Here is a 13,928-nt window from a genome sequence, read left to right on the forward strand (position 1 = left end):
TATTACAGATACAACAGCATAAAATTTGTATGTAATATTCAGGGGCACTTAGAGGCTCCATGTTTCTTCCCTGTATGAAATGTCTGATAAATTCCTTAGCCCACAGAAGGTCTGCTAATATAATTATACTCTAAAATGGAAGCATGGTCAACAAGATACTGTTATTTACCACTAAAAGATGCAATGCCTTCAGTAAATACTGAAGGAGAAGCTCCTTCACTCATAGGAACAGATGTGTTTCCACTCTTGATCTAGCATCACAAAACACATATTTCCCCTGGCAATTTCTTGTTCATATTATTTCAAAGATTGCATAAGAACAATCCTCTCTGGCTTTTTGAGAGAACAAATATCTATGATCCTTCTACAGATATTTTCCCCAATTTTTTTCTGTGTATTAGGAAGCTACCTGGTTGTTTTGAAGAAGTTTTCAAAAACAATAGACACATGAAATGTTACACTTAATACTGGCCACACCCACAGAAATGGTCATATTTTTCTCTCTTGATGTAGTGCACTCAAATGCTGGCACTGAAGTTGCATCTTGTTGATTTACAAGTACAAATCTAGGAGATAAGATCATGAAGACACAAAGGATCGAAAACCTAATATGGGGTGAGCAAACGACTTCTTACGGGTCAAATCAGTCCACCACCTCGTAAATGCAGTTTCATTGGAACACAGCTATGTTCATTTGTGTATGTATTATGTGTCCACTTGTATCTCTAATAACAGTAGTTAATACAGAGAGAGTATGGCCAGCAAAGCCTAGAATACTTAATGTCTAGCCCTTTTAGAAATTTTCTGAACTCTAACCCAAAGGAATAGCTTGGATCTAAATGGGGAGATAAATAGCTATTTAACCTTTTTCCAGGAGGTTAAATACATGCACTGTATTAGTCCATTCTCACACTACTATAAGGACATACCTGAGACTGTATAATTTATTAAGAAAAGAGGTTGAATCGACTCACAGTTCTGCAGGGCTAGGGAGGCCTCAGGAAACTTACAATCATAGCAGAAGGGGAAGTGAACATGTCCTTCTTCACATGGTGGCAGCAAGGAGAATAATGAGTGCCCAGCAAAGGGGGAAGAATCTTATAAAACCATCGGATCTCATGAGAACTCATCATCACAAGAACAGGATAGGGAAAACTGCCCTTGTGATTGAATTATCTCATCCCCCATGACATGTAGGGATTATGGCAATGACAATTCAAGATGAGATTTGGGTGGGGACACAGCCAAACTATATCATGCACATTTTTCATTCTAACATGGATTCACTAATGCCCCATAGCCTAGTTTGGCCAGCCTCAGCCTTTCTAGTTTTCTCACATACCAGATGCTCTACCCCTTCTTTTAGGCAGCAATACTTAATACTTTGGGTCTGAAAGTCAGAGCACCATCACCCTACCAGGTATAAACTCTCCAACCACTTCTTCCCCTTGAGGGGCAGGATGCTGAGTCAGCTGCTGGGCTGATGCTACTGGTATTCACCTCTTTGTTTTGTATTATGTCTCAATTAGTCCTGGCAAGTAAGTGTGTTTTCATACTCTCTCTAAAGGAGGTAAAGATTTATCTAAAATTATAAACATTTTCTCTGAAGAATTCAGTATTTATTTTGATAACTCACTATTAACTCAATATCTATTATGCCAGAAGTACCTTAATTAGCTCTTTTTAAATTTCCTTACAATTTTCTTTTATATTTTTAATTCCTAAAACTTTCCTTAATCTCTGATAATAATTGCATTTCTCAGGAATAGTGATTTGAGAGTCTATAGAGCCAAGTGTTTTGCTTTTTTTTTTGTTGTTACAGGATAGTTTTCTTCTGATAGGTTTATGTAAAAATTTCCAGCAGGGGTCTCAAATGATTATTTGACAGTTCACAATACACATTCCTTTATCTTGTATCACTTTTAATTTGCTCCCCAATCAGGGAAATACAGTGGTTTAAGATTAAAACCACAGTGTTCTGGGGATTATGACAATTGGATAGAAACTGAGTCCTGCTGCATTTCATGCCTAAAAGACCGTGTGGATCTAGGCCATGGGGCTGCTGGTTGTGTGTCAAAGACTAAAGTTTCAAAAAAGGCGGAAATCGTATTCTGTCCGCACCTCCCCCCAAACCCCGCCCCCTTGCTTTTTTATCCCTTCAGAGGCATGCAGTTATCTACAGGCTGAAAATCTGGATACTTATGTTTTCTTTTTTATCAGAATGCTCATTGTTTGATTTGAACAAGTCACTTTTCTCTTTTTCCCTAAGTTTCCTGAGGGGGAGCCAGGCCATGCCACTCAACATTTAGTGGCTGGCCCACAATCACACTGGCCCGAATGGGGAGAATTGCCTGTTCTGTACAATATGAGCAGATGTTTTCTACACATGAATGCTCACAGATGTGGGTTTTGGAATCAAGGGACTTTCGGCTATAGCTGAGTATATTTCTGCTATAATATTCCCAATTCTATAATTTTTTTAAAGTAGAGAAGCTGAGTTGTGAATTTTTGTTCTGTTTTTCATCAACTATATAATAAGATTTAGTGTGATAAAATATCAACTAATATAATAGCTAGTATCATGAACATAAGATAAATCAGATGCACAGGGCATTCTTTAACTCAAGATTTTAAGCAAGAATAAAAGCACCTCATCACGAGCTCCTAGTGGGTGCTCATTAATATTTCCCTCCTCCTCTTCGTTGTTTCTTCCCTCCATGATAATTTGATGTGTGTGTACTTGAGAGCCTCAATTAAAAAAAAAGAAAGTTGATCAGACATGTGATTTATGCCATATAATCTGAAAAGCATTTCAATATTTTGAAATCCCTGGATAGTTAACTGCCCTCTTTCTTTCGTCTGGATTTTCTGATACTCTGTAGACTCTGTGTTCTACTATATACCTTGAGCATTTCAGAATATAGATGCCATGGGGACATATGGTGATACTAAAAGTTAATGTCATTGCAAGATTCTAATAGTGATAAAATGATAAAGTTATGATCCACTAAACCTTCCATGCAATGAAGGTCACTGAGTAGTGTCTCTGCACTGCTCAGAGGACTGGTGGTATCTACGCCGTCTAGTTCTGGCCCAGATTAATTTTACATGAGGAGAGTATAAAAGCTTCAAACTAAATACATATTGTTTCTATAAAAAGCCACTGATCTTTCTTTTCCTTTAGTTCAATATGTAATCTTGAAACATCTGCTAAATAATAAATTAGGGAATCAAAAACCTCCTTTTATTAATTCTATAGAATGCCAAATATAGAACATGTCTAAATTAAATATTGAAGAATTAAAATCAAAAGTTCAAAAATAAATTAATTGGTAACAAAAGGGTCATTTGTCTTCTTCCAGTCTCTTAAAAAATTCAGGAAATTAATAGTCAAGTCAAGAATCTTGGAATTATGGTTGGCTGCCCTACTTTATTGGTGAGAATGCAGTGTTCATCTCTCCTGGAGTTAGTTAGGTATGTTATATCTATCTATTGTAAGAATGGATCAAAAGGCTAGACTATAGCTATCAAGGAATCTGATTTTATTGGGGTGAGTCATTTTATCTATTTATGTCTCTGAATCCAAGTAGTGAATTATTCTGCACTGTGAATGCAAGTGAGGTAAAGATGGAAATATGAAGAAAGCAATTTATGCAACCAAAGTTTCTTTGGCAATCTGCGGGGTAGAGGAGATGGATTTTGGTGTGAAGGAATGGATAAGATTTAGGGTACAAATCTTTTGTCACCAATGTAGTGACGATTCAAATGAATGAATAAATGAAATTGTTCACTTTGGCCTAGTTTGTCTTCAGTGTAGAGTGCTGGTATGTCAGTGGTCAAGGAATCTTGGTACTGTTGGTTATTATATCTGGTCATTTAGTGTAGAAGCCTGAAAATTGAAAATACATTGCATATACATCAACTTCAAAAGTGATCACCCCAAACATTGCCTTTCTTTCTTGCTCAGTATGACAAGTTTTTTAGTTCAGGTGATGAGCTCAGCTTTATTTTTCTTTTCTTTTCTTTTTATTTTTTTCTTGAAACAGGATCTTGCTCTGTCACCCAGGCTGAGTGCAGTGGCATGATCTTGAGTCACTGCAGCCTTGACCTCCTGAGCTCAAGTAATCAATCCTCCTACCTCAACCTCCCAAGTAGCTGGGACTAAAGATGTGTGCCACTACACTGAACTTATTTTTAAATTTTTTGTAGAGATGAGATCTCCATATGTAGCCCAGGCTGGTCTCAAACTCCTTAGCCTCCCAAAGTGCTGGGATTACAGATGTGAGGCACCATACCTGACTGAGTTCAAGTTTTAAATGATATTTCTCACATCTACCCCACATTTACTCTAGTGTTTACACCAGGAACTTAATTGTGCAAAGAAAACCATGGAATTAATAAAACGATATGGTGGCCTAAATAATTTGTTCTAACAGAGAGCTTTATGAGTACTAATTCCAAAGTACATGTTACCTATCACCTGATTTCATTTGATAAGTATAGTTGTAAACAAGCTGTAATTTTAACATTTAGCAAATCAGATAGCTTGGTATATGAAAATAATGCAATGCTATTATTTCTTACTTTTTGTAGATCTACAGATTTTTCATTTGTCTTCTATTTTTGACATCCACTATGGTTTTTCTTCATGTGAGAAATCTTCGGCTTGTTTTTTAGATGCTTGTTTTTTCTTAACATATTATCATATATCACTGCTGGTGAGCTAGATTCAAGCTTCTATGTTTTTCCCAATATTGGCCATACTGTTGCACAGATAGAACCAAAATAATTTATATTACTTCAAATAATAAAGGTATTTATAAGCACACATAAGTAATGATTATTTCTCAAATTCATTTAACTTCTCTTGGACTCAGGAAGGGGGACATCACACACCGGGGCCTATCATGGGGAGGGGGAAGGGGGGAGGGATTGCATTGGGAGTTATACCTGATGTAAATGACGAGTTGTTGGGTGCTGAGGAGTTGAAGGGTGCAGCACAGCAACATGGCACAAGTATACATATGTAACAAACCTGCACGTTATGCACATGTACCCTAGAACTTAAAGTATAATAATAATAAAAAAAGAACACTTCACTATGAAAAATATTCCTCATGACTCTGTGCATCTATGCACTAGAAAATGAAGAATGGCTTGTTTTCTCTGAATCTAGTACATGGCTCCAGGGCCAATGCCAAAGTCATGACCCGCATGCTTTATGGGTTGTTGTAGTTATATTTGATGAGGAAATTTAACAGTGTTTTTATTTTGGGTTCCCTGAGATATGAGTGAAATTAGAGCAGTGGTTCTCCAATTATGGTTTCTGGACCCGCAGTGTCAGAGGCATCACCTGAAAACTTGTTAGAAATGCAAATAATCAGGCCCCACCCAAGCAGGGTGACTCAGAGACTCTGGGGAGTGAGAACTAGCAATCTGTGCTTTAACAAGTCCTCCACGTGGTTGTGATGCAGCCTGTGTTTTAAGAAACACCAAGTTTGGGTCTGATGCTGCCTCAATCCAAACTGTTAAAATTTAAAACAGTAATTGATGCCATATGGGGCACTATTTTGAACCTTTATATCCAAGATATTCAAGGAGAGGTTTCTTAAAAGCCTGTTTTTGGACAGTACCTAAACATTGTTAGTGTATGCCGGTGCTGCTTTAAACAAAAATTGACAACATGCTATCTTAGGAGAAGAGAGAGTTTTGAAACAATTACTGAGGTTTAGAGCAACACACTGTTAAGAAAATAAGTCAAAGTAACTACTGATATTTTACAAATGGATTTGTCAGATGTTCAATATTTTATAAAATGTACATAATGTTTTATTGAGGCTATTAATAATTTTTATACTTAAGTGATTTATTTCATCCAATGGTAGGTTTTAATTTTTTTATCTTAATCCAGTCCACCCCATCAGTTAACAGGAAATCTATAAGGCACACATTACTTTATAACCTGTCTATCACATACAATTCAATGACCCAAACTATTATTTGCTTCGCTTACTTTAGCTCTATGTTTGCATAAAACCATACTTTGGGATTTTATATGATTGAAAATGAACGTAATAAAATCCAAAGCCTAGACTGGTTGTGTAAAAATTGATTACAGGCATTGGCCAAAGGAATCTATCGGATGTGTGTTTTTATTGGCAGCACACACAAATATGGTGATTGTGTTCTTACTTGCTGATGAGTAACTGACCAACTTAAGTATCTTCAAGAATCTAAGAGTTAATCAAAGGCTGAATACAGAGGAAGTCACCTCAGCTGTCAAGATCTATTTTTTCCAGCTTGCAGTTGAGAAACACCAGGAAGAAAGGGAGAATATATGAATAAGAACAGAATTCAGTTTCTCACATTCTCACACAATGACCCATCTGCTTAGAATACATTGACTTAATAATTAATTCCAAGTCTGTTTCTTTAGCAACTATGTATTGGGTACCTGCCATGCAGCAAGCACTATGGAATTTTTAATATATCAGAATAGATCACGATAGATGACTGCACTGAGCCATCATCTAAGTAATAATACTGTCTGTCAAGCTGGTGACTCTTTTGAAGAAAAGTATTTTACTAAAACTAGGAAATAGCAGAAAGCTAAGGGGAAATGTGCTTTAGAATTATATTTACCACAAATGCCATGCCCTTTTCTTCCTAAGACAAAAAGAGCAATGTTCCTTCATTTAAACAGTAGATTAATAAAAAAATTTCATTGGCACTCCCAGTTGCCATGGTAACAAAATGACAAGTCGCCTCCATGTGATTTCACTGTGTATCAATAAGCTAACCATTTGGGAGATAATGTATTTTGTTTAGACATGTCTTTTGAGCAGAAGTACTGTATGCTTCCATTAACTCATGAAGGAGGTGTTGTTCATACAGTACTTAATTTAGCAATTAATAAATAAGCTGTTTTGTTTAAGAAATTAATAAAATATGAAACAAAGCCTCAACTTAGTAGCATTTTCTCTCTCAGTTCTTTTTCCTTTGGAGGAGTGGTCTGGTATAAATAATAAGAATAAAATATATAAATCCCAACTTAGATAATAAAACTTATTTTGGACTTTCCTATACACCACTTAGGAAAGCCCCAACCAAAACAGAAGAGCAATAAAAGAAGGTGAGCTTCAGCTATATGATGAATCATCTATATTCCCTCTTTTATTCTTCACATCTTCTACCCTATTTCTAGTGCTAGATAATTACTTGTTATTACTGTTGAGTCTTGCTTTGCTGTCAACTGTTCATCTTTTGAGTTGCAAAAGCAACTGTAATTATTTCAGCATAAAAATAAGGTAACCACTTCAAGAAATTTAACTTGTTTCCTCAGTCTAGATATTAATTACCTTTAGCTGCAAATTACCATTGTACAACACTTCATTTCATGTCACATATATTTTCCTTATTTTTAGAATCATATTACTTTCCAAAGAGGTGTTCATAGATTTCCAATTGCTTTCTCCTTCTTCAGCCACTGTCTTGCCCATTGACATAACACCAACTAATATCCTTTCTTCCCAGACACAGATCTAAAATCATGCTTTCTGGCTTTTGTTGTATGTGCTATGCCTGCAGGTAAAATTAAGTGACCTACTAATCAGGTTTTATGAGCACTTTCACACTTTTCAAATGACTCAGCAAATGGCAAAAACCTTCTAGCAGCCTAGGCCATAGGCATTACCTGTTTTACATGTATGTCTACAAAAGATAAAAGGACCTTTGTAACTAGTGGCCAAGCCATTGTATACTACATCTTAGTGTGTAATCAGACAAAATGGATTTATATCTTGACTTATGTTTTTTTCATACCCAAACAGTAAAAAAGTCAATTTGTATCTTTAGGCATAATATTTTTTTCTTTATTATAAGTGTTAGCCTGAATGAAGGTAAGTGATTTAAAGCTTTGATTATAATATATTCCGAAAGTAAGATACCACCAATGATATTTGTGAAACTGTAGTATTCCTAGTAGCACTATTAATATTACTTAAAAGGAATGCAGATATTGTTGGCATGGTGTTTATGCTTTTACTTTTTATCACGCCTTTTTATATCTATTATTTACCTCAGTGCATAAGAAAATTGATGAAGAAGTAAATAATGTTTTTATCGAGGATCACATATGTAAAACATTAAAACAAAAATGGAATGTAGATGTCCTCAATTTTTAATCTAAGAATCTTTTTATCACACCATTTTATCACACCACATCATTCTTTCACTTTAAAAAAAAAAAAAAAACTTTTAGGTTCTGGGGATATATGTGAAGGTTTGTGACATAGGTAAACTCATGTCATGAGGGTTTGCTGTGCAAATTATTTCCTCACCCAGGTATTAAGCCCAGTACCCAATAGTTGTCTTTTTTGCTCCTCTCCCTCCTCCCACCTTCTGCCCTCAAGTAGACCTCAGTATCTGTTGTTTCCTACTTTGTGTTCCTACGTTCTCACCACTTAGCTCCCACTTATAAGTGAGAACATGCAGTATTTGAGTATTTGGTTTTCTGTTCATATGTTAGTTTGCTAAGGATAATAGTCTCCGGCTCCATCCATGTTCCCATAAAATACATGCTCTTGTTCATTTTATGATTGCATCGTATTCCATGGTGTATATCTACCATGTTTCTTTATCCAATCTGTCACTGAAGAACACATAGGCTGATTCCATGTCTTTGTTATTGTGAATAGTGCTGCAGTGAACATTCTTGTGCACGAGTCTTTACAGTATAATGATTTATGTTCCTCTGGGCATATACCCAGTACTGGGATTGCTGGGTTGAATGGTAGTTCTGTTTTTAGTTCTTTGAGGAATTGCCATACTGTTTTCCACAATGGCTGAACTAATTTACACTCTAATAACAGTGTATAAGTGTTCCCTTTTCCCACAACCTCGTCATTTTCTTCTTTTAAAGATGAGGGTTGACATGTAAGTGTCTGTGTGTGCACATACACCAGTCATTAGAACCCACCATGCACTGTCATGTTTATCAATCCTTTGAAAATGATTTTGATAGCTCAAAAATACCTGTGTCGGGCACCAAGATGTTAAGCCAAATGACCTAAGCTAATCCAAGCAATAAGTGAAATAAGTGAAATTTCTCTTTAAGGATGTAGTAATTCTTTCTAAAATATAATCAGGCTCTTTCTGGATCCCCTGCTGACTTCCAGCAGTCTCCCGCCTAGCTATCACTCACCTGGGTAGTGTACAGCCTACCAATATTGTGGGTCTCTGCTCCCCTTCAGGTCCTTTTCTTACAGTCTCTTCTCCTCCACCCTTTTCTCCATACTGTCTAAGCTGACAGAAATCTCAGTATTTGACCCACTAAACTGTGCGTAGGTTCTAACAATATGATTTATGGTCAATTAATAAGATTTAACCCTTTAGAGCATACTATATAACTTTTTATTTTGTATTTATTATCTGCCTCTCCCTATTAAAATATTAGTTCCATGAAAGCAGGAATCTTAGTCTGTGTTATTCAGAGATATAGCTCAAGCATCTAGAATAGTGCTTGGCACATAGTAAGTACTCAGTTAATATTTATGGCAAGTAAAAAAAATCTATGATGTCATTTCTGTTCTTTCAGGCAATAGTACTTGACATATAATCCTTGTCGGGTATTTAAAATGTGCTAGACATTGTCTTAAGTATGTTATATGAATTATCCCATTTGTTCCTCACAATAGCCCTATGAAGATGCTACTACTATTGTTCCCATTTTACAGATAAGAAAACTAGAGTTTACAGAGGTGGAGAACCTTGCTCAAGGTAATACTGATAACAAGTGGCTGAGTCCCAAAAAGCACAGGCAGCTTACTTTCAAAATATCATCATTTTAAAGGTAGTTTCTTTTTCATCTGAACCAAAGAGTAATTCTAATGGTGGAAATTTTAGTTTAAAGAGAAAGAAGAATGACACATGACAAGCCAGAAAGGAGGGTATTACATAAGCAGAAAATTCTTACATTATGTCCTCTCACACGTTCCATCAAGGCAAGCCCATATAAAGAAACTCCACAAGCTGGCATACCATGAGAATTGTGTTTTATTGTAAATAATAGAATCATGGCGTTCTTTGATTCTTCTTGACTCTCAGTATTTTTCTCTCTCTCTCCCTTTGCAACCCACTCTTTTGACTTTAGATTGGATAGACAAGCCTTTAGAGAGGAAATGTGATCAGCCTTGTGCTTCACCAGGGCTCATCAGGAAGTTCAGTGATGAACTAAAAGAGGGAGGCAGGCACACCAGTGACACGGTTACCACCTGGCCCAGGAGGGCGGTGCTGGGGTCAGAGACAGTACAAACGGGAAGGATGATGTTGCGGATCTATGGGACATAGAGCTTGCCAAATATTTGGAGATGGGATAAAGGAGTGAGGGAGGACTCAAAGGTAGGTGACTCTGAGGTGAAAGTTTCAAACTAGCATGACTAGAAGAATGGTGGTGGCATAAACAGGGGAACGAGATGAAGAAATACATTTTCATGATTACATTTTCCTGAAATGCTGTCAGATTTGCCACTAGTGAGGGTGGAATAAAGACATTTTCAGACTTGCAAAATCTCAGACAATGTAGCTTCCATGCAACCTTTGATAGGAAGCTTCCGACAGATGTGCTCTGCCACCATGAGGGTGTAGACCACAAAAATAGACATGGGGTCTAGGGAAGAGGAGAAACTCCACAAGACAGAGGCAAAGTGACTCCCCAGGATGATGGTAAAGGATGATCCCTGGATGGCAGCTGACAGTCCAGACTGGAGCTAGTCAGAAGCCTCCTGGAAACATTTCTTCAATAGGATAAACTTGACAAAGTATAAAAAGTATTTGTGAACTTTGAGAGGAGATTTATCTCTCAAGGAGAGAGTTTATTTAATGAATAATGAATGGAAAATGGAAATGAAAACATATTACATCTAGAGTAATCAATAAGTTACACACGGCCAGGCGCAGTGACTCGTGCCTGTAATCACAGAACTTTGGGAGGCGAAGGCAGGGGAATCAAAAGGTCAGGAGATTGAGACCAGCCTGGCCAACATGGTGAAACCCAATCTCTACTGAAACTACAAAAATTAGCCAGGTGTGCTGGCACACGCCTATAGTCACAGCTACTACAGCGGCTGAGGCGGGAGAATCACTTGAACCCTGGAGGCAGAGGTTGCAGTGAGCCATGATCTTGCCACTGCATTCTCAGCCTGGGCAACAGAGCAAGACTCCATCTGAAAAAAAAATTTTTTTTAAGTTGCACACAAAAAGTCAGTACACCACAAGTTTCAGCTGGGAATAGAATTACTAATGTAAACACTTAACACTAGTAAACACAAGATTGTTCCATTAGAAGAATGGAAGGAAAGCAGGAAGTGGTATGTGCAGTGGGGTTAGAATTGTAGACAAAAAAAGAGTTAGATTCTCATTTTCTTTAAAATCAAGAAATAATTACTAAAGTAAAAAATCAAGAGGCATATTAAAGTATTTAGAGATTTGGAGGTTAAATTAATCAGCTAAAATCAGTGTGTTTGACTCTGGATAAAAAGAAAGGGGTACTGGGGACTGAGGTTCTGCTTTTTAAAAATAACAAGTCTTACAGAATTGTTTGAAAACTTAAAATATCTGTATATGTAACTTTGTCAAATAAAATATTTTATTTATTTAATTTAAAATATGTTAATTCTAAAAGAAAGCAAAGGAAAAGAAATTTGTCTTAGCAAGATGGATGATAATTCCAGTAAAGGCTTAATTTTGAAGGAAAAATATTAAAGTAATACAGATAAGAAAAATGAAAATTAGGGAACTTTAGGAAATTTTGTTTCAGATTGTCTCTTACTTTACCAAGAAAGAATGAGCTCATGTCTTCTGCAAAAAGTCAAAGCAGCTGAATATTAGAAAATGTTGGGAATATAAGAGAGAGAGAGACAAGAAGACACACACAAAAGAATTATCAAGCTTCAGGAGGATCAAACTGACATTAAGTAATCTGAATTTGTGGAGTACTTTGTCAAAGAAAGTTTATGTTTTTTTATAGCAACTGCTGTCAATAATGAAATAACCAACAGTGAACATGGGGGTTAATTAGGAGTGGTGAAATCGTGAAGGTGAACTAAAGGAAAGAAGAGATTCTGGTTTTTTCCTAGCCCTTTAGTAGTTAGGGAGGCAAGTAAAGCAGATTTGGGGAACATGAGGGAAATTACGAGAGATCAGGGACTGGAGATCATAATTAGAAAGAAGATTAGAATAGGAAAAAAGGATCAGAGACTGATGTCAAAGATGGAGGTGGCAGCATTTGAGATTTTAGAGCAGAACTTCAAGCCACAATGAGGTAGGTGAACTTTCAGTCCAAGTAGGTAACCAGCATCAGTTGGATCAATAGCAATAGTTTATACTCACTGATGTTGCCTATCACAGAAGGAAGAACTCGATCATAGAAGTCTGAAGTGCAAGATGGAGATGGAAAGCCATTTAGTGAACTGAAAGTACTGATGGGCCTCCCAAGAAGAGCACAACTACAAATGTTTACTAAAATTCGGTACAGCTGTGTTACTCCAAACAAGTCAGCAACCCTGGAAATTGCCCTCAATCATGTGATCCTGGTGCTCACATGGTGCTAGAAATGCATTACCATACTGCAAGCAGTTAATTAAAGTGTGTAGCTTCTGAAATATGCAGATAAATTAGTAAGGAAAATTGAGTCTTTGTTATGTGATTTTTTTCTTAATGATTGGAGTGTGTTCTAAATAAACAGAAAAACAAATTGATTGCCAAAAACCATATTAATGCACTTTTAATTCACAAGGGTTAAGCACATAAAAGTTAGAATATCAAAAGTTAAGGTTCTCATAGAAACATTAATTTGACAATATTATGCATACTAGATGAAGGTGGTTTGTATTTATAGCATAAAAGCAGTAGGAAATAACTGCAAAATGTGACTCAGTTAAACAAAATAACCAATTCAGGGAAAGTCATTAAATATGATTATGGAAAAAAATTGTTTTGCAACCCCCAAAGACAAGTTATAAAACTTGATTTTAGAAAATAATAACTTCAAATCTTAAAAAATGTTTTCAATAGGAATTATTCATTTTTATCCAAAATCAAATTTTCCTGGCATATTGTACATTCTGACATTAGCTTCTGCTTCTCAGTTGCAGTCCAGATTTGATTCTAATAGACCAAAAGGAGAACTGACTGGCTATTTTCATGACCTAGTTGATAAAGATTTCAAATGCAGAGAACAAAAATAAAATTTAAGGATTTAAAATACTTTTTTAGCATATAGACAATATGGGGGAGTCTATATATATGAAGCCTGCCAATGTACTACCTTATATATTTGGCCTCTATATTTCTGCATACTTCTTTGCATGTATGAATTATGTAAATTCCAATCTGACCATGAAAATGTCTTCTGTAGGTGGCGTAGAAAAAGGAAGAAGCTTAGGACATATTCAGGGAAGGAAGTATTACCTGGAAACAAACCTGCAGCCTTGAATATGTTTCTGTTTCTGCTCTTGCCTCACAAACTGGACAGCATGCCTGGAAGGCTGTGTTCTTCAGGAGAGCTGGACTGAGCTACAGTCTGAGCAGCTGATACTCCTGCCACTTTGGCCCTCATAGCTCCATTCCCTCTATGGGTGATGAAGGAGTCAGGAACAGTGGTCCCATGCAGTAACCCTTGGTAGGGAGTCACTTCAGTCAGAATTAGTGGCAGTAATGAAAGAAGGAAGGCCCCATAAGGGAGAGCCTATGTGATGGAGTCAGAGAAAGTTTCCTCCTGTCAAATTAGATACTATATTCCCAGCATCACAATTACTAGTACAATTTAATTATAACACAATTCGAATTATTATTTAATTTTAAGTAGTAGTAAAGGTTTGTGATCCTTTAAATCACATAAAAATGGTTCTGGATGTAAATTTAACAAATGA

General features: G+C 36.4%; 1 protein-coding gene across 2 annotated transcripts in view; it reads left to right on the forward strand.

Moving 5' to 3' along the window:
- The window catches only part of MAGI2 (membrane associated guanylate kinase, WW and PDZ domain containing 2), a 1,467,795-nt gene that overhangs the window by 827,282 nt on the left and 626,585 nt on the right, over positions 1-13,928 (forward strand). The gene's annotated exons all lie outside the window — the stretch shown is intronic.

Source organism: Macaca mulatta, chromosome 3 (genome assembly GCF_049350105.2).
Source record: "Macaca mulatta isolate MMU2019108-1 chromosome 3, T2T-MMU8v2.0, whole genome shotgun sequence".
Classification (NCBI taxonomy): Eukaryota; Metazoa; Chordata; class Mammalia; order Primates; family Cercopithecidae; genus Macaca; species Macaca mulatta.